At 33.0% G+C, this 23,686-nt stretch overlaps 1 protein-coding gene across 1 annotated transcript in view; it reads right to left on the reverse strand.

Annotated features, from left to right (window-relative positions):
- Positions 1 to 23,082, reverse strand: part of LOC114338271 (uncharacterized) — a 410,991-nt gene extending 387,909 nt beyond the window's left edge. Inside the window, exon 1 of the mRNA XM_050659371.1 lies at positions 22,819 to 23,082. The gene's annotated coding sequence lies outside the window, so the exon portion shown is untranslated. The remainder of the gene's footprint in view (positions 1 to 22,818) is intronic.
- Positions 23,083 to 23,686: the final 604 nt, after the last annotated feature.

Here is a 23,686-nt window from a genome sequence, read left to right on the forward strand (position 1 = left end):
TTTTTGTCAATTAATTTAATATAAAAAAAGTGTTTTTGGACACCCTGTATAAATAACGATGTTAATGTTTATACTACTGAATAGAAAATTGAATAACCTTTCAAATAAGCTAGCACACGACAACTATTCTCCTTAAAAAAAAAATCATCGATTACGTCATCACGCCCAGATGGATGACGGCACTTGTGTGATATATATATGCCAAAATATCATAATTTAAAAATAAAAATCGACCGATTTCGGGATTTTCCGTTAAGTCACCGGTTTACGAAATAAAGAATTTATTCCTTTCATTTGCACCATACTGTATGTAAGTTTGTATACACCACTGTATACATCCTTTTTTTGGTTCTTGTCATTCCTTATATAACAATAAAACACGAAAACGTTTGTTTTCTATACTTCCACAAAATTTATTATAACTAAGTGACTACAGCTGTTTCGGCGGAGTGCCTTTCTCAAGTGATATAGTTTACAATGTGTTTGCCTTTTTTAAGTCTTCAACTGAAGAGGTTGAGGAATGGGGAGCTGTTTGTCTCGAGTTGGTCATTCAGAATTATATCTGTATTTTTCAGTTTATTAATTTCCATAGATTCTAAAAAAGATAGCTTAAGGCCTTTATTTTGAATATGTAGAATTTGAAACTCTTCATTGAAAGAATGATTATGATCTAGAAGGTGAAGTGCGTATGTAGAAGTGTCTGTTTTTCTATTGTTGAATGCCCTTTTGTGTTCTGCTATCCGTTTGTCAAACGTTCTGCCAGTTTGACCGATGTACGTTTTCGGACAGTCACCACAAGTTAGTTTGTACACACCACTCTGTAGTTGCTTTCTCTTTCGACTTTTATTGTTCTTAATATATTTGCTTAAGTTGTTGTTAGTTCTGAAAGCTGGTGTTATTCCTTTCTTTTTTATGTATCTGGCTATTTTTGTTGTTGTCTTGCCAGTATATGTGAGAGAGCAGAAGGTACTGGGTTCTTTCTGTGGTGGTGGATACACTAATTTCAGGGCTTTCTTATGGAGTTTTTGGTTTAAAATTTTGTTAACTGTTTGTTCGTTATAGCCGTTGTTTACTGCTATTTGTTTAATGATGTTTAGTTCTATCTCGAAGTTATTTTTTGTCATGGGAATTTCTGTCAGTCTATGTATCATGCTATGGTAGGCTGCTAATTTGTGTTGTGTAGGATGGGATGATGAATTGTGTATAGTTGTGTCAGTATGGGTAGGTTTATGATATACGGAGAACTCATGTTTGTTGTGTAGTCTGACAGAAATTCCCATGACAAAAAATAACTTCGAGATAGAACTAAACATCATTAAACAAATAGCAGTAAACAACGGCTATAACGAACAAACAGTTAACAAAATTTTAAACCAAAAACTCCATAAGAAAGCCCTGAAATTAGTGTATCCACCACCACAGAAAGAACCCAGTACCTTCTGCTCTCTCACATATACTGGCAAGACAACAACAAAAATAGCCAGATACATAAAAAAGAAAGGAATAACACCAGCTTTCAGAACTAACAACAACTTAAGCAAATATATTAAGAACAATAAAAGTCGAAAGAGAAAGCAACTACAGAGTGGTGTGTACAAACTAACTTGTGGTGACTGTCCGAAAACGTACATCGGTCAAACTGGCAGAACTTTTGATAAACGGATAGCAGAACACAAAAGGGCATTCAACAATAGAAAAACAGACACTTCTACATACGCACTTCACCTTCTAGATCATAATCATTCTTTCAATGAAGAGTTTCAAATTCTACATATTCAAAATAAAGGCCTTAAGCTATCTTTTTTAGAATCTATGGAAATTAATAAACTGAAAAATACAGATATAATTCTGAATGACCAACTCGAGACAAACAGCTCCCCACTCCTCAACCTCTTCAGTTGAAGACTTAAAAAAGGCAAACACATTGTAAACTATATCACTTGAGAAAGGCACTCCGCCGAAACAGCTGTAGTCACTTAGTTATAATAAATTTTGTGGAAGTATAGAAAACAAACGTTTTCGTGTTTTATTGTTAGATAAAATGAACTTCCATCAAGTAACGGTCGAATCCATCAATCATTCCTTATATATTTTCTTAAGTTGTTGTTTGTGAGAAAAGCTGGCGTTATTCCTCTCTTTTTTACGTGTTTCGATTTTTTGTTGATATCTTGCCTATGTAATAGAGACAAAGGTACTCTCTGGTGGTGGAAAGACTCATTCCAGGGCTTTCTTATGCAACAACGAACGACAAAAAAACAAAATTTTAAACTAAAACTGCAAAGGAAAGCCTTGAAATAAAATTAGTCTTTCCATAACAAGGAAAAAATCTAGTACCTTTTTTAATAAAATTATTTTTTTAGTAAAATTGTGGCTTATTTCCCATCAAAACTAGTTAATTATCTTCAATTATTAGTTATACAAGATATTAAAAACTAGACAAATACTTAAAGAAGAAGGGAAAAACATGGAATAATAAGCTTTCAGAACAAACAACAACTTAAGCAAATATAATATTAAAAACAACAAGACCCAAAAGAAAAAACACGCCACAGTGCTGTATATTTAAAACTTGTGATGACTACCAAAAAACATACATCGGTCAAACTGGTAGAATCTTTAACAACGGTATAGCAAAACACAAAATGGCTTTCAGTAATAGAAAAACAGATTCCACGCACGCACTTCACCTTCTGGATCATAATCATTATTTTAATAACAATTAAAAATTCGCCGTATTCAAAATAAAGACCTTAAGCTATCTTCATTAGAGTCTATGAAAATTAATAAATTAAAAAATACAGATATAATTCTGAATGACCAATCATCAGCCGTCTTGAATCCACTGATGAACATAGGCCTCCCATATTATTATTTGTACTCCGATTTTCAAGATTCTTGCTCCAGTTTATAGGTAACTACATGTTTTGGTGTCGTTTGTTATTATTTCGGTAACAAAAAATTTTTGCTTAGATGGCATTATGCGGGGGTGAATGGAAGCGTTGTGTTTTCTCCTAATTTTAAAAAATTCTGTGGAAAAATTGGAGGGCTGATATTGTTTCATACTCTTTTTGTATTATCCTGGAGGTATCACTAAGGTTTTGTTTTTTGAATTATCCGAATATCTCTTTTCTTGTAAAAGCTGTGAATAAAAACACTGCTTTGAAGGTTTATTTAATTAAAAATATCAAACGCACTAAAATTAACAAAACAATTCAATAGCGGGTATGTCCACCTCTTGCAGCAACGACTGCTCGCAATCTGTGTAGCATCGAATAAAGATGTGTTTTCCTTGTCTGGGGAATAGTCCGATATTCCTTTACTAGGGCCATAACTGTACCAAATTTTCTGGAGGCCTAGGATGACGGTAAATAGCTTTTTTTTTTATTTATCCCATAAATACTCAATACGATTGAGATCTGGGCTGCATGCGGGCCATTCTAATCTTATCAATCCAACCTCTAATCTTATCAATCAATCAGTGTTTTTATTTACAAAAAATGCTACAGCTCTTACCTCCGGCAGTGATGCCTCCGGGATAATATGACGTGACTATGAAACAAAATCAGCTATTCCATTTTTCCACAGAATGTTTTAAAGTTAGGAGAAAATACAACGAATTCTTTCACCCCTGTACAAGGTGTTTGGTAAAGAATGGGCCATAGCTTAACCTCAGGTTCCTGAGTTCAAAATAGGCCGATTTAAGCTAACTTACCTCAGTACAAAGTTTATAATAACCGAGATACAGGGTGTCAAAGTTAAACTTTTTTTTTTATTTATTATTGAATATTTCCTGACAGGTATGCGATAACAACATGAAATTTGGTATGTTAGGTTTTTTTGGGTCGAGAAAACTAAATTCTCTACCAAAAATTATGTATTGCCCAGAGGGCGCCACATACGCATTTCAGCACTCATTTATTACGTTCAATTTTTGTTTATCCCTCACTTTGTATAATTTTGACATTAAAATTTTTATTCTCCTATTAGTTTCACTTAAAAAAGGTATACGTCTTTCATCTCCCTAAACTCAAGAGTTTTCGAGATAAACGCCTTTTAAATCTGCGATACACCATCATTTTTAGCATAATATCATTGTAGTTACACCCGAAAAATAACTTAAAACCATAATAATTGTGCGAGTTCTCACATTTATGTCATTGCATCGCAAATTCCATTTGAAGAAATTTGCGATACATTTTTAGATAATTTTATGGTTTTAAGTTATTTTTCTGGTGTAACTACAATGATATTATGCTAAAAATTATGTTGCACCGCAGATTTAAAATGCGTTTATCTCGTAAACGGTTGAGTTTAGGGAGATGAAAGAGGTATACCTTTTTTAAGTAAAACTAATAGGAGAATAAACGTTTTAATGTCAAAATTATACCGAGTGATGGATAAAGAAAATTGAACGTATTAAATTAGTGCTGAAAGGGGTATGTGGCGCCCTCTGAGCAACATATATTTTTTGGTAGGGAATTTAGTTTTCTCATCCCGAAAAACCCCCACATACCAAATTTCGTGTTGATATCTCATGCCTGTCAAGAAATATTCAATAATAAATAAAAAAAAGTTTAATTTTGACACCCTGTATCTCAATTATTATAAAGTTTGTACTAAGGTAAGTTATCTTAAATCGGCCTATTTTAACCTCAGGAACCTGAGGTTAAGCTATGGCCCATTCTTTACCAAACACCCTAATGCCATGCAAGCACAATTTTTTTGTTACCGGAATAATACCAAATAATACCAATACATGCACCTACAAACTGGTGTAAGAATCTTGAAAATCGGAGCACAAATAATAAAGTTATAATTTGTCAAATTTAATCAAAAATTTTGAGTGGCGGAATTTTGTGCTGTTGAGTGTATATTGATCAAAGACCTTAGTTTTCAAGCACATGGGAATATCTGATCTAAAGACTTCCCTCAGTTTCCGTAAGCCGCCCATGCCAGTTCCATTCTCTCTGCTCTTACTCTGCTCTTTGCTCTTTGACTATTTCTACCTAATTTACTTATTCAATTTGCGTACCATTAGTTGAGATGTTTTAGACCTGATCCCGCGTACCAAAAAAAAAGTTGATTAATAGCAAGCTGAAAATTTGTTAATAGCTTAACAATGTCTAGTCGGACAAACTTTGATGTACGAGAACACTGGAACAGGGGAAGTTTTAATTGTGGAACATTTTAAAAATTTCGAGCGTCAGACTACGAAAACGTTCCATGTATTTTGTGGGACAGAACTTACAATTGATTTGCTACCCTTTCATTAAACTCTCATGCAACAATCAGACTGCTATTACTAACCAACATGATTCCTGTCATTTGACATGTTCTTCGTATCTCACTCATTAAAATGCCCAGTTGGTGATAAACAGCAGTCTGATTTTTGCATGAGAGTTTAATGAAATGATAACCAATAAATGGTGAGTTCTGTCCGACAAAATACATGGAACGTTTTCGTAGTCTGACGTTCCAAATTTTTAACCTCTTCCACAATTAAAACTTCCCCTGTTACAGTGTTCCCATACATCAAAGTTTGTTCGACTAGACACCGTTAAGCTACTAATAAATTTTCAGCTTGATATTAATCAACTTTTTTTGGTACGCGGGATCCAGGTCTAATATTAAACAGCTGTAGTGATAATAAATTGTAACAAACTTTGTGGAAGTATAGAAAATAAAAGTTTTAAACGTTTTGCGTAGTGAACGTTTTGAACCTGGAATTCTTCGTCTAAGTTAAATTCCAATAAAAACCCTTTTCCTTGGGTTCATTTTTACATTACCCAAAGTAACGCCCAAGTTTTGAAAATCCTTTCTACCCATCTATTTTAAAATTTACGTTGTAGCATTAAGAGTGTAGGCGCTAATATTTTACGGCTCACTGGTATGGATATGTAAACATTACTTGACAATGTCATCATTAACTTTAAAGAGATGATTTTGAATGTTCTTGGATAACTGTTACTTGTATAATTGCTTAAATTATTAATTCAGTTAATTAATATGATAATTTTTTTACTAACTATGTATTCAGTGATTGTAATAATTTACATACTGTACAACAAAAACTAATACTCAATCGAGAAAAGAGGAAAAGTGATAAAGTGATTTTTTAATAATATATTGTTACTATGGAACGCTTACAATTTTGAACATCTTTAACAACAAAATACTTGGAACACAGAATATATACTGGTGTATTCTCTGCTTGGATCTTCCCTAAATAATATACAGTAAATAATTTTTTATTATATATCTAACAACGACGGGGTTAGACAAGGCGGGGTGCTGAGCCCACTGTTATTTATTTCTGTTATGGATGAAGTTATTAAAAAGTGTTAGAAAAAACTAAAAAATGCGCTATAGGGTATAGAAATCTGCAGCAAATAAAAATGGAAGCCTGTGCATTTGCTGATGACATTGTATTAGTTGCAAGAACTGAAAAGGCTCTCGCAGATAACTTAAGAATCTGGTCTGAAGAACTAAAAAACTACAACTTAATAATAAATATGGAGAAAACTAAAGTAATGACAATAGCCAACAAAAAAGCAACTGTAAATATTGAAATTGAAGGGCAAAAAATCGAGCAAGTAGACCTCTTTAAGTATTTGGGAATAATGTGAAACAGCAAAGGTACACAACAAGATGAAATTGGAAATAGAATAAAATTGGCAACGAGAACTTATTATTCACTGTATAAAAATTTCCTAAACAAAAAGGAATATCGAGAAAAACCAAAATGACAGTATATAAAACCGTATATGTATATGCAAATTACAATATATGGGGCTGAAAACTGGTTACTTAATGACAGACAAAGAAAAAGATTACAAGTTACAGAAATGAGATACTTAAGAAAAGTGGTGGAAGCAAGAAGATTAGACAAAAGAAGAAACGAAGATTTAAGACATTAATTACACAGGTAAAATCGCTAAACGAAAAAGTTGAAGAAAAGAAGTTAAAATGGGCTGGACACATGATAAGAATGAGTGGTGACAGACAAGTGAAAATGACATGGGAGGCCAAAGCAGTGGGTAAAAGCACAAGGGGCAGACCAAGGAAAAGCTGGAACACTAGTGTAAACTGAATACTTAAGAAAAGAGGAACATCGTGGCAAGAAGCAAAAGTTTTAGCAGCAGATAGGAAGAAGTGGCGTAAATTTGCAGAGAGTGTCATGTAAAGGAGGAATCCTCGACACCTATAATGGTAAAAGAGGCAATCGATTATGTATACTTATATGTAACTTTTTATTAAGTTCACATTTTAAATCAATTATTTATCAAATACACTATCAATATTATTTAACCAACAACTCAAAATATTCCCGATGCCATGTCAAATATTTAAAACTGTAAAATTGTAACTGTCTTGTCACCATATTATATTCGACTCAGTGCGTTAGTGCGTTGTATGACAAAGATAGCGAATGTTCGATTTGGAAAATATCACCCCGGACACGGTGTCCATGTTTTTCGAATCCTGAAAAAACTAATAAATATTTTTAAAAAATTCAAAACGCAGAATGAAAGATTAAATTATTATCGAGGGCCGAAAGTCCCTTAGAATAAATAAAAAGTTTTTTTTGAATGAGATATTTGAAATTAAAATCACACTACATTTTCTCTTAGTTTTTCACCCCAGTAATTTATTAAAATAAACATTAAAGAAGTTTTCAGGGACTTTCGGCCCTCTGCAAGAACGTAATCTTTCATTCTGCGTCTAAATTTTTCAAAAATACTTATTAGTTTTCTCAGGATTCAAAAAAATGGATCCCAATTAAATAGCATTGGAGCAGAAACTTTGTATCGATCCCCTTAATAGAGAAAAAAGAGCACACACACTAAAAAGACAAAAACCGATAAACTAAAAAATACAGATCTAGAAATGATGGTAGGCAAAGGTTTTACTTTCAGTATTGATGTAACAATTGCAATTGAAATATTAATGAATTGGAAGTGTTGATTATTATGGCATAAAATCTATCACGTCGTTGTAAAAAACATCAATAACTGAACACACAAAAATGTCTCTCTGTCGGAACGATGTAATTATTATAAATGAGTATTTTTTTTTACTTTTCGTGTAAATTGAGTATAATTTATTAACGTTGACGTTATACCATAAATTTGGTTACCGGTGTGAAAAAAATACACTCAAATAACAACAATTTAATGCTTCTGTAATTTTTAGTATTATATAACCATCATTATAATATGATTTCAAGTATACAGCATACATTATTTAAATAAGTACAATATTTAGTGAATTTTAAAATAAATTATAAAAAAAAATGTTGCCAACTGAACTAACAAATACGATGTTATCAGAATAACATAGCGCTAGATTGGGACCATCCACAAAAAATAAAATATGTAATCGAGTAAGAGCCATCTTCTTCTTATTGGCCTTCTATCGTCCTTTTTTGGGCAGTCCTCTCCCAACTCCTTCCATCGATCTCTATCTTGAAGAACATACTTCCGATTTGTTCCAGCTATCTTTTAATGTCATCTACCCATTTCATCTGTGGTCTTTCTCTTGGTCGTTTACCTTCGTAAGGTCTTCAATGTTGTATTGTTTTGGTTTTTTGTCGAGCAGTGTGGCCTGCGAAGCTCCACTTGAGTTTTGCAATTTGTATTGTGATATCTTCTACTTTTGTTTTTGATCTTGTCCAGTAGTTCCTCTTTCTATCTGACAGTCATATACCTAACATTGCCCTTTCTGTTGTGGCTAGTTTATTCACATTTTCTTTGCTTAGGGTATAAGTTTGACATCCATATGTCATGATAGGAAGGATGTGTAACGTTTCAATCAACCGATTGAACGTTACACCAAGCTCCGCTTGGTATTTGTCCCTCGTACTATGCATTTCTACAAGCGACTATACGAATAGTCGCCTACAAGGCGAATAATGCCACGCTGTGATCAGAGATTTTGTTGAGATCGTTTTTCTTTCGATACTCAGCTTTATTTCTGATCAGGCTTTTCTTTTGGGAGAAAACAGATCCTTGTATGAATTTTTCTAGCCCCTACCTCGGGAAGAAAACTATAGTCAAATACTACCTGGGAAAGAAAACTGTAACCACACTACCTTGGAGAGCAGAACTGGCTCGCAACCGCCCACAGTATCCGGATGCATCAGAAGAATGAGTTATACAAGATAGCCCTAGACTTCCCAATAGCGCTCGACTTCCCATAACTACCGGCAGCAACAAGTTCAGCAGAGATTGTGGACCTCCCTTAAGAACTGTGTGACAGGAAGATTTAAAGCTGAGTACTTTTTTATCTTTATAACTTTTATACCGGGAACCAGCAGGGTCTCGGTCAAGTTTTGAAAAGTTAATTTTGTTGCCTGTAAATAATAATATCTAGAATGATTTTTGTTATTTTTTTTTATTTTAATGGCACGATTTGGTGAACTTTTTATTTCCTGTACTTTTCTGGGATGGGTGTGAAGGTAGAATGAACAGGGAACGAACCCAGGGCTGAGCAGTCGGGCAGAGCACCATTCTGATGGATGGAATGGTGGACGTTTTTCTTTTGAATATCCTAAGGGATGTTAGAGGAATTTCTCCCCTCGTTTCTCCCAGCAGTGTGGTGTTGCTTAATGCCCTGGTCTTGCTCTGATCAGGACGTTACAGATGCACTGGTTGAACTTTTTGTTTATTAAGCAGTATTGTGGTATTTTGCCGTTCTTACGTATGCAACTGAATTTTCCAAATCCCACCCATGGCAGTCTTGCTTTTTTAGTAATTTCTGCAATTTGGTTGTCTTTGTAAGTTTTAGAATTTGGGCTGAGTAGATATATTCTTCGACATATTCGATCTCATTGCCACTTATCGTTATACTTCTGGGGTATACTACCATACTTCTGGGATATACTTTCTGTGCTTGTCATTGTTTTTGTTTTTGTCGTATTCGTTTTTAGGCCGAAGTATTAGGAGCTGTCTGCTAAATCCTCCATCATATTTTGTACTTCATCAAATGTGCTCGGTATAATCACAATGTCTTCAGCGAATCTGTGGTGGTTTAACCTGTTACCATTATAGTATGGTATAACTACCCAAACCCAGACATCCAAAGTGAAAGTTATCCTCCAACACCAAACTGTTCTATATGGTCCACATAATGTTCAGAAAAAAGTCACACCATTTTGAGCGTCGGGTTTGGGGGGAGAGGGAGGAGAAATCGGTAAATTCGTAGTTTTTTAGGTTTTTCGTCAATATTTCTAAAACTATGCGGTTTACCATGAACAAATTTCTATACAAAAATGTTCTACATTAAATTTGAAATAAAAAGGGCTCTATGCATAATCCTTCTAAAATGAACGGTTCCAAAATTACGGAGGTGGTATAGTATAATTGGTCCAAAATAAGGCCTAACCCAGACATCCAAACTCAAAGTTTTCCTTCAACACCAAATTGTTCTATATGGTCCACATTTTGTTCAGTAAAAAGTTACACCATTTTGAGCGTCCGGTTTGGGGGGGAGATGGGGGAAAAGTCGGTAAATTGGTAGTTTTTTTTAAGTTTCTCATCAATATTTCTAAAAGTATACTTTAGCGTAAACAATGTTCTATACAAAAATATTCTACATGGAATTTAAAACAAAAAAGATCCTATACATAATTGTTATAAAATCAACGGTTCCAGTGTTACGGAGGGTGAAAATGGAGGTTTTCGATACTTTTTATATTATTTGGGCAATTGATGATGATTTTGGGTGGTGAGGTTGACGTCTCCTCAAGGGCTTATCACTAACATACCATCGGCCACTGAAATATCAAATTTTATTTACAAAACCCAATCCTGTTAAAGAAAATTTCTATAAATTGCCCAAAGAATATAAAAAGTATCGAAAACCTCCACATTTCACCCTCCGTAACTCTGGAACCGTTGATTTTATAACAATTATGTATAGAACCTTTTTGTTTTAAATTTTATGTAGAACATTTTTGTGTAGAACATTGTTTACGCTTAAGCATAGTTTTAGAAATATTAACGAAAAACGTAAAAAAACTACTAATTTACCGACTTCTCCCCCATCTCCCCCCCAAACCGGACATTCAAAATGGTGTAACTTTTTACTAAACAATATGTGGACCATATAGAACAATTTGGTGTTGGAGGAAAACTTTTACTTGGGATGTCTGGGTTAGACCTTTTTTGGAGCAATTATACTATACTACCTCCTTAACTTTGGAACCGTTCATTTTAGAAGGATTATGCATAGGGCCTTTTTTATTTCAAATTTAATGTAGAACATTTTTGTATAAAAGGTTGTTCATGCTAAACAGCATAGTTTTAGAAATATTGACCAAAAACCTAAAAAACTACGAATTTACCGATTTCTCCCCCCTCTCGCCCCCAAACCCGACGCTCAAAATGGTGTGACTTTTTCTGAACATTATGTGGACCATATAGAACAATTTATCTATTGCCTTACTACCGGTACTCTCCAAAATTATTGAGAGACTCATTAAAACTCGACTTATGTCCTTTATCGTTGATAACAACATTTTATCACAAAATCAGTTCGGCTTTTTAACAAATAATTGTACCACTGATGCCATGTTTTCTGTACTACATGAGGTTTACCAAGCACTAAACAATAATATTTATACTGCCACTGTTTTCTGCTACTATGCCAAAGCTTTTGATTGTGTAAATCACGACATCTTGATTACAAAACTAAATTTCTATGGAATTCGAGGTATTTCTTTAAATTGGTTCCAATCCTACTTGAATAATAGGAAACAACTAGTTAGAGCAAATGATACTGACTCTAGTCTCAAAAACATTGTATGTGGGGTACCACAAGGTTCAGTATTGGGTCCTCTTCTGTTCCTTATCTTTATAAATGGCATCACTAATTTAAAAATCGATGGGACAATTTTTCTTTTTGCTGATGATACCAGTATCACTTGGAGCAACTCAACTACTGCATCTCTTCATGAAACTATAACTTCGGATCTACTGACGATAAAGACCTGATCTGACTCTAATTTACTCTCTTTTAACGTAAATAAAACAGTAGCATTATCCTAAGGAGCTCTTCAACCTTTGCCTCTTAATAACAGCCAGATCAGTACCGTTGATTCTGTAAAATTTCTTGGTATTTTTTTACACAGCAACCTTAAATGGTCCCTTCATATCGATTCGTTAAGTAAGAAACTCGCCTCAGCTTGCTATGCAATAAGATCTGTCTCAAGGGAACTCAATTTAGCATCTTCTAAAATAACTTATTTTTCGTTGTTCGAGTCTCATCTTCGATATGGTTTTCCTTTTTGAGGTTCTAGTACAGCTGCTCAATTTGATGTTATTTTTAAATTGGAAAAAAGAGCAATAAGATATCTGTTTGGCCTCAGAAGATCTACACATTGTAGAAGTTACTTCAGAGATCACGGAATTTTAACACTGCCATCTTTATATATTCTAGAAACGGTTTGTTTAATTCGTAAACACCTTCATGTCTTTCCAGCAAGGCCCAATCATCTTTACTCCACCAGAAATTCAATCTTTGACATTTATTTACCGATTCAATCCACTGAGTTAGTAAAGAAATCTATATTATATTCCGCAAAGAAACTGTACAACCATTTCCCGTTACAACTTAAATCTGCAACATCTTTCCTAAAGTTCCGTAAAATGACAAAAGCCTATCCATCTAAAAGACCATACTATTCAATAGAAGAATTTCTTAATGAATAGCTAAGAAAATTGGGTTTCATACGCAGTAGCATAAACTTGTAAGTTCGTTATGTATTTTATTTTATTTGTTGTAAGTATGTTCAATTTGCAATTTATATAAATTTTGGAATAAATTGTATTTGTCTTGGCTTTTATATCTTATATTATACTGTACATATATTGACGATATATCTAATTTTAGTAAATTGTAGTTGTTATTTTGTTATTGATATTATGTTTTCTTTTGACTGTATGTAAGCTTTGTCCATAAAATTGTAAAAATTTTCAGTGACAATAAAGCATATTTCTATTCTATTCTTCTATTCTATTCTATTCTTCTATTCTATTCCATTCTATTTGGTGTTGGAGGATAATTTTCACTTTGAATGTCTGGGTTATATGCCATTATTTGGATCAATGTTATCCTACTATTAGCGGTGATGCCATATGATTACCAATTTGTAGTTTTGAAGACGTCATGTAGGGCTGTATATAAACAGCTTTGGAGTTATTACGTCGATTTGTCTCCTCTTTTAATTGGGATATAATTTGTATTTTCGTCTAATTATACTATCATATTTCCAGTTTCAGATACATTGCGGTGCAAAAAAATCGATCCACTAAAAATTTGGTCATCTTTGATGTTGAGAATTTCCTAAACCTGTTGTCCGATTTAAGTGATTTTTTTATCACGTTATAGCCTTATTCATTATTCATTGACAATATCGCTGTAATAATATTATTGCTAAAACAGTTAAACCGTCATTGTATACCGGGTGTACGAATCAAACTGTGTTTTTTTCTCAAAGTTCGGATCACCCTCTGGACTATTCTAGCATTTATAAAATACTGAAATTAAAACCCAACTATAGCCTCAGGTTTTCTTTTAGTCTTTCGATTCATTCGCTTATGTTGGATAATAAAAAGTTAGGTACTTTAACAACTGGCCATGTTCGTCATCAGTACATGGGGCTTTCTAAATAAGTGCGACAAACTTTAAGAGGTAATTTTATACGATAAAATAATGACAATTTTCTTTATAATCATATGTCAGCAAACGCTTCGTTTCCGAGATACGAGATCTTTAATTTCTTTTTATAAACTGACGATTTACTTATTGCTTTAAAACCAGTTGAGATATGCAAATCAAATTTGGTGGCTTTAAGACGTAGTTATTGAACATTTTTGGACATACAATTCAGAATTAAATATTCACCATTGGCGCGCAAAGGGGTATTATGACCGATAAAATTACCCGTACGCACGCCAATGGTGAATATAAAATTCTTGACTGTATGTCAAAAAATGTGCAATAACTACGTCTTAAAGCCCACCAAATTTGATTTGCATATCTCAACTGGTTTTAAAGCAATAAGTAAATCGTCAGTTTGTAAAAAGAAATTGAACATCCCGTATCTCGGAAACGAAGCGTTTGCAGACATATGACTATAAAGCAAATTGTCATTATTTTCTCATGTAAAATTACCCCTTAAAGTTTGTCGCACTTATTTAGAAATACCCTGTACTGATGACGGACATGGCCAGTTGTTAAAGTACCTAACTTTTTATTATCCAATATAAGCGAATGAATCGAAAGAAAAAATGTTAAGAAAACCTGAGGCTATAGTAGCTAATATGAGGCTAATATATATATATATATATATATATATATATATATATATATATATATATATATATATATATATATATATATATATATATATATATATAATTTCAGTACTTTATAAATGCTAGAATAGTTCAGAGGGTGATGCCAACTTTGAGAAAAAAACACAGTTTGATTCGTACACTCGGTATACAATGACAGTTTGACTGTCTAGCAACAATATTATTACAGAGATATTGTCAATGAATAAGGCTATAACGTGGTAAAAGAGTCACTTAAATCGGACAACAGGTTTAGGAAATTCGAAACATCAAAGATGACCAAGTTTTTAGTGGATCGATTTTTTTGCACCGCAGTGTATATTATGTATATTATTTCGAATCTAGTCTAAAATTATTAATAGTTTGTCCTATGGCCCATATCTTAATACTCTCAAATGCATTTTTACAGTCTATGAAGGCAGTAAATGGATTCTGATGGCGTAATCATGTTTACCGACCTCAAAAATCCCCAAGTAACAAAACATGTCCCTTAATATACTGATTTTGACATGTTTATGCACTTTTGGATGCATTTTATGCACTGTAAATGCAATTATGCATTCCCACCCATTTTTCTATTGTACTTTTCCTGATGTCATCTCGAACACAATATAAAAATTGAAAGTCGACAAGTTCTGTATTTAAAAATCGATTTATTCCGGTGTTTTTTATCTAAATAATAATTAATCTAATAATTATTGTTAAAAGACAGCATCTTATCTAACTACAGTAATAGTCTAGTAAAATAAAATTACACTACATGTAAATCAAAATGTAAATTCGTACAGATTGAAACAAATTTTATATCAAAGTTTAGGTGGGTACAAAAGATATTTTCAAGAAAGTATCCAAATCATACAAGGGGATCATTGTTTAAATAATTAAAAGGGGTCATTTTTGCATAAAAATTACTTTTTTAACTGCTGAGGTCATCCAATTACTAATGAAGGTCTATAGGATTGTTTTCTTTAAAGTTGAAGGGTGAGTCTTTCATATAAGACTTACTAAATTAAATTTGGCCCCCTATTTATTTAAATAATTATACATAAAACTTTAAAAACAAATTTACAAAAAATTATTTTTAGCGTTTTAAATAAGCACTATAAAATATCTTATTTTACAGGATAAGTTGCGCTATGTTATCAGTATTAATAAAAAAAAATTGGTGCAAAAACATTTAATATTTTTTGAGATATTGAATTTGTTTGTTAAATATTACTCTATTTTCAATTGCAAAAACGCGGTTGTTGCCAAAGAAATATTAACCTGTATTAAATCTTCTTATTTTTATTTTTATGTATGTTTTCGATAAATGTATTGATAAATTCAAATTTTAATTAAACTTCCCCCTAAAATGGCATTTGAAAATTATTCAAATTTGTTTATAATTTGTTTTTTTTTAATAGCGTCGCGGGGATTGAATATTTTGAAATTCCGTTTCGATAATTGGGTTCCTGGTAATTTTTCACTAATTAACAAATTTTTTTTGTCTTTTTTTCCTCTTCTTTTTTTTTTCTTGGAATTATATTACTACGGGCCCTTTTTGGGTTAAATTTCATTAAAAATGTTGAATCTCTAAGTTGTAGATTCTAGACCTAAAAATATTAAGATTTTTCTAAAATCACTTAAATAAAATGTGACTACTTACTGAGTTACAGGGTGTTCTATTTAAAAATTTTAAAATTATTTTTACCAAGTACTTTCAAACTATTTGACGTATCCTTATCATACTTGACAGAAAGTGTGAGTACTATACAGTCTACTAAATTGTGATAAATAAAAGTTTCTAGCTACCACCAGAGGCGTACGACAGGGGACAGTTAACGGTTGACCCTTCCCAAATTCTACGCCACTGAGGAAATTACTATTTTAGCGAAATTTTTCGATTCTCCAATACACTCTATGTAAATAATATACTCCTTACTGGTAACGGTTAAGTCATTAGTTTTCGAGATATTGGACGTTAAAAATGAAACGGCATAGTTATATTGATTCATCTATTCATTCATTTTAAACTTCCAATATCTCTCAAACTGATGACTTTATCGATACCAATAAAGTTGTTTACATACAAAGTATTGGAGAATCGAAAAATTTCGCTATAATTGTAATTCACTCAGTGGTGTAGAATTTGAAAAGGGTCAATCATTCACTATCACCTGTCGCACGCCTCTGGTACTAGCTAGAAACGTTTATTAATCACAATTTGGTAGAGTGTATAATAGCCACACTTTCTGCCAAGTATGATAAGGATACGTCAAATAGTTTTAAAGTACTTGGTAACAATAATTTTTAAATTTTTAAATAAAACACCCTGTAACTCAGTAAGTAGCCACATTTTATTTAAGAGATTTTAGTTAAATCTTAATATTTTTAGGTCTAGAATCTACAACTCAAAAATTCGACATTCTTAATAAAATTTAACCCTACAAGGGCCCGTAGTAATATAACTCCAAGAAAAAAAGAAGAAGAAAAAACGACAAAAAAATTTTGTTAATTAGTAAAAAATTCCCAGGAACCCAATTATCGAAACGGCATTTCAAAATACTTAATCCTTGCGACGTTATTAAAAAAACAAATTATAAACAAATTTCAATAATTTTCAAATGCCATTTTAGGGGGGAGTTTAATTGAAATTTGAATTTATCAATACATTTGTCAAAAATTTACATAAAAATAAAAATAATGAGATCTTAAGCAGGTGAATATTTCTTTGGCAACAACCGCGTTTTTGCAATTGAAAATATAGTAACATTTAATAAACAAATTCAATATCTCAAAAAATATTAAATATTTTTTGACCAATTTTTTTTTGCTTAATACTGGTAACATATCGCAATTTAGTCTGTAAAATAAGATATTTTATAGTGCTTATTTAAAACGCAAAAAATAATTTTTTGCAAATTTGTTTTTAAAGTTTTATATACAATTATTTAAATAAATAGGGGGTCACATTTAATTTAGTAAGTCTTATGTGAAATATTTACCCTTCAGCTTTGCAGAAAAAAATCCCATATATCTTCATTATTAAGTGAATTACCTCAGCAGTTAAAAAAGTATTTTTTTTGCAAAAATGACCCCTTTTTAATTATTTAAACAATGATCCCCTTGTATGATTTGGATACTTTCTTGAAAATATCTTTTGTACCCACCTAAACTTTGATATAAAATTTGTTTTAAGCTGTACGAATTTACATTTTGACTTTTTTTATTTTATTAGGCTATAACCGCACGTTACTTTTCTAAGTGACTCAGTGATAAATTAATTGTTTCTATTAGATATTGTTAACTTTGTACCTAAACTTTGTTATGAGAACCGTTAAAATTAATCTTATATAAATAATGCAGTTAACTCAGGAAGTTCTCTTCGTTGCAAATATCTCAAATTCTTAATTATCTAATCAGTTAATGATTTAATGAATGCTATTAGACTGACTAATTAATTAAATTTATGTCGGGGGGTCAAACATTTTAACCTTTTAAAGCATCTTTCTCCGTATGAATATCAAGGAACTTTATCGTAAAATATTATTTATTCTTGCTGTACTTAAATACATTTTTTCTTTTATTTAACGGTCGTGGTTTCATATTTTTATTTTTGCAATCAATCGTTACTTTGTAGTTTGTAAAATCGTATCTATTTTTGATTAACGTTTACAGAAATTTGTATCTCATTTTTATAAGTTATTATAACGTATTTTTATAAGGAACTCGCAGAGCAAAAGAGAAAATACTATCTGTGTAACAAAAGCGCCGGAACGCAGGAACAACGCGCCATCTACATAGAAACCAGAAACAGAATAAATTCACGAATGAAAGCAATAAAAAGAGAGCATTGGATTACAAGTGACATGGATCATGATATCTATGGCGCACAGAAGAAAGTGTGGAAAATGCTAAAAAACAGAAAAAACAGTAAATGAATTTGTACAGACAAAATACCGACTGAGACATGGGAAAAATACTTCAAAGAATTCTACAAAGGTGAAGAAGCCAATGACGAACTTGATTACAAAACAGAAGACATATCACTAAAGAATCTAAAGTAGAAGCGGGAATGAAGATTTTAAAAAATAGACGATCGCCAGGTACTGATGGATTTACCGAACGAACTGCTGAAATACGGTGGTCAGGAACTCACTAATTGTCTTACAACATTGTTTAACAAAATCTTAGACAGAGCAGAGATACCACAAGATTGGCACACCAGTATCACGATACCGATTTTTAAGAAAGGACAAAGAATATGTCTGAACAACTACAGAGGAATAACTCTCATAAGACAATGAAGTTATTCACAGGCATACTGGGATAAATTGGAATCACAGATAAAGAACAGAGAAGAACAACAAGGATTCAGAAAAGACAGGTCGACGACGGACGTAATATTCGTCATGAAACAAGTGAAAGAGAAGTCTATAGAATATAACAAACCCGCATATATTTTCTTCATAGACCTAACAAAAGCATTTGACAGATTCAAACTTAGCGATATATCATAGAAAATGAAGCAAAAATGGATACCGGCACACATTGTGGAAGTCATAAAACAAATAAAAAATAGTAAAATGACAAAAATTAAAACAAACGACACCACTACGGCCAACATACCAACACCAGGAGGAATCAGGCAGGGAGACAGCCTCAGTCCATTTCTATTCAATATGCTAATGGATGAAATAATTGAAGATGTGGAATCGCTACAACTAGGATACAGACTCGGTCACAGTAGAATCAGTATAGCGTGCTATGCGGATGATGCCGCCCTGATTGCAGAGGATGAGGATGACCTACAAAGGCAACTTTATCGATTCTACCAAGCATGTCGAGACCGAGAGATCCAATTAGATGCAAGCTTGTGGTAGAGGGGAAACCCATAGAACAGCTAAACCAATTCAAAATTTAGGTGTAGATTTAACAAGTTATCATGACCCAGGCTGAGACCTAAGAGGACAAATAAACAAGGCCATAGTCATGTCCGGATGTTTGAGAGATGAGAGATGTGGTCTGGAATAACCCATATATGAGAATGGACAGCAAAGATAGAATTTGTAAAACTTGCATCAGACCTGTTATGCCTATGGTATTAAATCAGAGAAGACACCAATAAAACCAAAAGCATGCTACGAACAGCCGAAATGAAGACATTAAGAGCAATAGCAGGGAAGACAAGAAGGGGTAGAATACGACACAACATGATCAGGGAACAATGTGGCATGCAAGATGCAGTAAGATGGGGTAGGCAAAGACGAAGAGAATGGTTCAGTCATGTAAAAAGAATGGAGAAGCACAGACTACCAAGAATTGCGCTAGAAGGAAAACCAGCGCTGGCAAACGTCTACCGGGGAGACCACCAAAAACATGGAGAGATAGCTGGCAGTCTACCTCTCAAGAATTACTTCAACGTCGGAATTAACAGATCGACAGATCTACAAAAATTATAAGAAGAAAAAGAAGACTATATAACGTATAAATACATTATGATAGGGAAGTTAGGCATCATTTTTATACCATTTTTTTATGATATGAATTGTTTGAAGAGGTGTGATTAATTGGACGGTAAGATCACCCGACTTGACACCTCTTCATTTTATTTTGGGGATTCTAGATACCTATCAAAATAGTAGGAAAAACTTAATTTGAGATAACCTCGCAAGACGAGTGAGAGGGAAAGAGAGACAGGTCTAAAATATTAAACTTTAGTAGTACCTCGTTGTTGAATGCATTTATTCGAGCAATGTCTGTTTAGATCAAAGTTCGTTTCAAAGCAACATTTGTTGTACATATTTAGATGTAACTTTTAGGGACATCAATCGGAATGAAAATCTATAGGAAAAAAATGTGTTAAGCATCTTATTTAAGATCAACAAAATATTCAAATATGATGATAAGGGATTCTGACAAATCTAGGAGAAATTGTTATATTTATGTAGCATCAGATGAGAGGAAATGTCTTTAATATTCTTCTTCTTTTTTTTTGTATAGACATGACACTGTCTGTTTGTGCCTCCAGTAAGTTGTTGTTCCATCAGTTTCGTGGTCTTCCCATTGATCGTCTTCCTATTGGGGAACCGTCTCTCGCTGACCTTACTGCTCTATTTTTTTAGCTCTGTGCATAGTGCCTTGCCATCGATTTCTCGAAGGGTTTTCATCATCTCCGCTGTTTCGAGCAATTTTTTGTCCTCTCTGTGCCAGGTCGTGTTTCTGCCGCCTATGTCATTATTGGTCTGATGACTGTTTTGTAAACTCTACCTTTCATTTCTTTTCCGATATTTTTGTTTCGCCATATTGTGTCGTTCAGGCAACCTGCGGCCTTTCACTTCTGTATCGAGCCTTCCGTAGCTAGATAGTGTGATGCCTAGATATTTAAACTCCATCACTTATTCTATTATCTGACCATCGAGCTCCAATTTACACCTTATTGGATTTGATCTTTTACATTTAAATGGTTTTTACCCAACATATTTTGGTGGCTCAGGCATGCTATTTTTTGTAAGTATGACCTCTTGTTTTTTAAAACCTCTGTCAACTTTTTCTCAATTAATTAGGTTATACTTAATTTTAGGGCTTTTAGAGTACTGAAGATGGATTTCTTAATCCGAAAACGTTTTGTCTTGTGACCCTTTTTTAGGGTATTTTAAAATGTACCTTTTACAACAAATCTAGTATTTTTTATTGGATTTGCTGTAATAACCATGCATTTTGTTTTTTTGGTGAAATTAACATGTTAAATTTTCTGGCGATTATATTAAATTAGTGCAGCATACCTTGTAAATCATCTTCACGTTGATGAGAGATTAGTATTGCATCGTCTGCATAGCAGATTATTTTAAGTTGTTTTCGCCCATTTGGTATCCTTTTTTATTTCTTACTTTTTTTTATTATTTCATCTATGATCAAGTTAAATAATACAGGACTCAAGGAATTCCTCTGTCTTATTCCATTGCCAGCTTAAATTGGGTTAGTTAGTTCATATTCTACTTTTACTTTTATTGTGTTGTTCTGGTAGCTATTTTCGACTGTTTTAATTATTCTTAGAGGTACCTTTCTTGAGTATAACAAACGGATAACGTCCTTTAATTTGACCCTGTCAAAGGCTTTTTTAAGGTCCACGAAACATAAATATGCCGGTTTGTTGTGTTCTAATGATTTTTCTTGAACTTGCCTTATTATAAAGATAGAGTCGGTGCATGATTTTCTCGACCTAAAACCTTGTTGTTCTTCTGCTAATGTTATAACTTCCTTCAGTTTGTTTGTTATCGCTTTGGTTGTTTTTTAAATGTTGTGTTTAATAAGTTAATTCCTCTGTAATTCTCCGGGTCCGATTTGTCTCCTTTTTTGAAGAGAGGTATTAGGATGCTTGATCTCCATTCTTGTGGTATTCTATTTTGTTCTATCACTTTTTGTATTAGTTTTAATAGTTGTTTAATCAGACCTTTTCCTCCATACGTTAGGAGTTCGTTCGCTACTCTGTCTTCTCATGGAGACTTTCTATTCTTTAATTTTCTTAATTCTTCCTTTACCTCTCCCTCCTCGATGTATATTTTTTCATTTGTCTTAACTTCAGGTGTTGGTCTTTAATATTAGGTGTTTAATTTTTGTTCATGATATGATAATATGACAGCCCCGCTGTGTTTATTGATTGGTTTACCGCTTATACCACGATAATTATTATTCAAAGTCTAGGCACTATAATTGTTAACCTGGTACTATTTTGGGATATAAAAAAAGCCTCGACTAGTAGGTGCCTCTACTTGCAGGTGCATTTTCTCATTGTTTACAATGAAATCTCTATCAGGATAGTTTCCTGGCAATAAAGAATGAGAACATGTATTCTTAAAGTTTATTTATTCTAATTACCCCTCCCGCAGGTTGGGCCACAGGACTCTGGTATAACAGATAGTTGTTTTATTAAACTTGTCTTGAACTACCATTCTAGTATCTCCAAAGAAGGTAACAAATAAAATGATGTCATTAAACGCAATATAGAAAACCATAACATTAAGTAGATAAATAAAATTATAACTGTCAAAAATTATCCATCATTTGTAAATAAAACTGTTTATTTAGTTAATGAACTTGTATATTCAATAAGATGCATTCTCATAGCCTGTATCAGAATTATTTGTATACTTTCTCTTCGTAAACGTTTATTTCCATGTCCTAAATTTATAAAGCAAATCTTACGGATGAAAGGTAAATACAAGGTTTTTTTTTCAAAGATAATTCCACAATGAAAACATAACGGATGCATAAAAATGCATAAAATAATGAAGAAATCTCGTAGGTACTTGTCGGTATCGCAAGAATTAAAACCACACCGTCTTGCTGTGAGCTAGAATGAGGCCTACTTATTCTATACTCACCGACATTCCTCAATTACCGTAACAAAGAAAACGGAGTGCATGCAACGGATAACATTCCATAAGACTGAGTTGATACATTTTTAAAAACTACTTACGTTCAAATCAACGAAATATCCAATTGAAAAGAAGTGAAGATAATCCAAATTTCGTTATTCGAAAGCGCGTAGATGAACAAACAAGTTTCACGACACTGGCGAAGAAGTATGCACTTAAATCGTTCAAGAATCAAGAAGCTTTGAAAACAACTGCCGGCCGGTCACGGCAAGAGCTGACTAAACTCAACAGGTGAATCGACGTATAATCGCCAACCGCGATGAGGTAGGACTTCGCTTAATGTCGCTCCACGGCCTACTAACTAACTCGCGGGCTCCGCTTGGAATAATATTAAACGTCAATATCAAACAATCGCCGGAGTACGGTCATGGTAGCGGAGGAATGGGTGACAGGTTGTAGTTGTAGTAAAAGGGGGTTGTAGTAAAACTATTGTTTGGAATAACAGGTGGTAAAAAAATTGGTATAAATTTAATTTAATTCTACACACAAAAGGCCGTTTTAGGGATTTTTTTCATGTTTTTTTGCTACTGTTTCTTACGAAATATCTTGATTTTTTGCGATTTTGCTCTTTTTTTTTGCTTTTGCTTTGTTCGCTAGAATTTACCTCTATTCGTTGGAAATTGTTTTTTGGGAAAGGTCTGATTTTATCTAAACACAAAGGATTTGAAGTACATGGTACTGGATGAGCTTCATTTCCCCGATAGTGGGGTATAGTCTTTCTGCCGGAATTGTTGGGGATAATTCTCTGTGAACGAGAGTATTTGATTCCACAAATAATCCAACGAAAGAATCGCTATTTAAGTTTTCTACAAGAGGTGGGGAGTTATTTCTCTAAAAACTGAAACATTATCACTTTCAGTGAATGCATTAGTTTCTGAATGATTTTCAGCTAGTGGCTTGTCAGTCACT

This window comes from Diabrotica virgifera, chromosome 8 (genome assembly GCF_917563875.1).
Source record: "Diabrotica virgifera virgifera chromosome 8, PGI_DIABVI_V3a".
In the NCBI taxonomy this organism is placed as follows: domain Eukaryota; kingdom Metazoa; phylum Arthropoda; class Insecta; order Coleoptera; family Chrysomelidae; genus Diabrotica; species Diabrotica virgifera.